We start from the raw sequence: 3,348 nt of genomic DNA, 5'->3' as shown, positions 1-3,348 counted from the left end.
AAAACGAATTAAAAAAATAAAACAGATGATCCTGAAACATGGAAGATCACTTTCTATTTTCACCCAGGACAGGAGTCGTTTAATTACACCAAGGTCTCTAAGAGCTCCATGTCCTCCATACTTATACCCAGGGCAAAATAAAAAAAAAAAAATTTAAACATCTAGTGAGATTCCTCCCAATGGCAATTTAACTGAGCCTAGGAACTTCTGCCACTTTCTGCAAGTACTTTCCTTGCTCATTCTGTACTTGAGAAGATCTTCACAAGCCTGCACAGCATACAGAGCCAAGTCTCAGGAAACCAGGGCAAGGTCAAGAGCGCCCCTCCTCTTGTATAATAAATGTTGAGCAAGAACAAAAAAGGACAGGGCTCCAGAAATGACACTTACTACATGGCCCTGGAGGAGTATGACAATGGAACAGAGGTAGGAGGACACAAGTAGCATAGGACAGAATCAGAATGACTTTGAAGGGATGGCCGGCTAGTGAATCTGCAGAGAAGGTATTGGAGAAGGGAAGATAGGCCTCAGTTCCTGGGAAATGAAACTGGCCAGTACCTTCTGGACATCTTTTTTAAAAAAATTTATTGAATTATTGGGCTTTTCATACAATATAATCTAATGGTATTTAGATCCTCTCCCCTACCTGTGCCTCCCCGCACTGCCCCTCCCAATTTGATGCACTCTATTGCATATATAATAAGGCCTATAAAGTCGAATCTGTGCCCCCAAATGTCCTTCAGTGTGGGTCCATCCACTGGAGCCTGGTTAACACATTCTTGAAAAGAAACAGACCACCCTCCCAGCAGCCATCAGTTGTCAATAGTTCCTTAGAAAGGGTTGGGCTTCCTTACCCACTTCCCCATGTCTATGCTGGGATTTTGTCTGGTTTGAGCTTGCATGGGACTTGTGCATGCTGTCACCATTTCTGTGAGTTCATATGAGTAACTGAACAGTTATTTGGAAAATTGTTTCCTTGTGGTTATCTACCACCTCTGGTTCTTACAATCTTACAATCTGTACCCTCTTCCACAATGATCCCTGGGCCTTGGGAAACAGAGGTTTGATATACGTGTCCTATTCTGGGATAAGAGTTTGTTCTCTACACATTGGCCAGTTGTGATTCGCTGTGTTAATCAGTTAATCTAGTGCATAAGGAAGTTTCTCTGGTGAGAGCTGAGAGATGCTTTAATCCTGCCAAGACTGGAGTGGCAGGCAGACCAGGGGTGGGAAAGGACGTCTGTGACCCGAGGAAGCCTGAGAGCTTCCATTGAGGGTGCAGTGCTCCTTCCTGGACATCTTGCATGCCCTTTCTTCCGCTTCATGCTGTCACTGTAAGTCTTAGAAGGGAAGCAGCTGCCCCTCACCTCAGTGGCAGGTGGGCTAAGAGAAGACAGAGGTAATACAACTCACCTGTATTAACCCTTCTCAGGTCATCCCCTTCATCCCCTGACTTTCCCCACCTCACTACTCTTCCACACCATAGTTCAAATCACAGAGTATAGTTAATCCTCTCAACTTTTTTTTTTTGTCTTTTTGAGACAAGGTCTCCCTGTATCCCCAGCTGGCCTTGAACTCACTATGTAGACCAGGCTGGCCTTGAACTCACAGAGATCCATCTGCCTCTGCCTTCTGAGTGCTGGGCTTAAAGGTGTGTGCCACCATGCTGACCCCCATGATTTATTAAGTGTCAAAGCAAAGGCAGGTTGATGATTTCCTACTTTTTCAATTACTACGCAAAAGCATAACTGTCACCTCAAAGGGGATAAGAGATAGTTTATTCTGGAGCCAAATATGAGTGACCATGTCCCAGGAACACAGATTCAGGTTACCCCAAATTCCATGTTCCAGTGTGGTAACAATTGTCTTACATTTTTATAGTAACAGAATAAAGAAAAGTCATAAATCAAGACACTTTTCAAATCCATTGGTGGATACATTCAGGAAGAGGGTTGCAGCAAAGCTGGAGGGTTCTTACTATAGGTCTCAGATGCTATCTGATGACATTCTTAGCTTTTGGATTGGTGAGACCTGGTGGTCTAAGGTTTTTATCTGTTAGTCACAGGATGTTAGATCAGAAACAGAGGTGAGTAAGGAGTGGCTGTTTAGGGGGCTAAAGATGGCCCAAGATAAATGGTAATTAGACTCTGGACCTGCAACATTCCAAACTCTCCAGTCTCTGGAGTGATAATCAGTTGGTCAGCCTTGCAGAAGTTCAGTCCAAGGTGCAGGAGTTCTTTTTGGGAACTTTTCCTTCACAATATGGAACAGTAATAATTAAAGAGGAAGTCATGGAGGCCAGGCATGGTGGCATACACCTTTAATCCCAACACTCAGGAGGCAGAGGCAGGCGGATCTCTGTGAGTTCAAGGCCAGCCTGGTCTACATAGTGAGTTCCAGGACAGCTGGGGCTACAGGGAGACCCTGTCTCAAAAAGACCAAAAATGGACATCGAAGAGAGTGGTGGGGACATGGGAAGAGTTGGAGGGGGAGAGAGAAGGGTGAAAAGTGAATATAGTACACAGGTATTCTAACAACTTTTTTAAATAGTTAAAATTTAAAATAAATAAATAAAATGAAAGTAATCCATAGAAAGCCATGATTTCAAAATAAATCAGAAATGTATTTCCAGGGCTGGAGAGACAGCTCAGCAGTTGGGGATGCTGGTTGTTCTTGCAGAGGACCCAGGTTCAGATTCCAGCACCCACATGGTGGCTGGCAGCTGTCCATGACTCCAGTTCCAAGGGATCCAACAGCTTCTTCTGTCCTCCGCGGGCATTGCACGACATGAGTGCACTTACCTACATGCAGGCAATACATGCATACACATAAACTAATAATAATAAATAAACATTTTTTAAATGTATTTATTTCCTTCTCCTCTGTCAGAATCCTTACTTGGCATACTGCATCCCAAACAAGGCCTGTTGGCATAGTGCCCCAGGCCTGAGGGCATAGGTTGCTGTTGATGGCCTTCCCAGCTCACACCACAGGCACATGTGATTTCAGACAAGGAGGGTCATTTCCATGCTAAGGAGGGGCATAGACTAGCTAGGACTTCTGCAAAGACTGAGGAGGAGGAAAGGAGGTAGAGAATCGCCCAACCTGCTCACAACTCCCTCACTTGCGTGGATTCTCAAATTGGGCCATGACATCCAAGCCTTGGACAACTGCCTAACTCAATCCTTAACCCTTGCCAGAATTCTTTAGTTCTTTCCTCATGTCTCATCAGTCCTAAATAGTATCACAACAGAACTGTTTGAATGAAGGAGAACTATATACCTGTGGCATGAACTTCCTCATCCGCCCTCCTTTCTTTCACCTGGGGAATCCCCTCCTGTTATATCCACA

This window comes from Nannospalax galili, unplaced genomic scaffold (assembly GCF_000622305.1).
Source record: "Nannospalax galili isolate Female #2095 unplaced genomic scaffold, S.galili_v1.0 scaffold753, whole genome shotgun sequence".
NCBI classification, from domain to species: Eukaryota; Metazoa; Chordata; class Mammalia; order Rodentia; family Spalacidae; genus Nannospalax; species Nannospalax galili.
The sequence above is the reverse complement of the archived record's forward strand: the minus strand, read 5'-3'. Positions refer to the sequence as shown.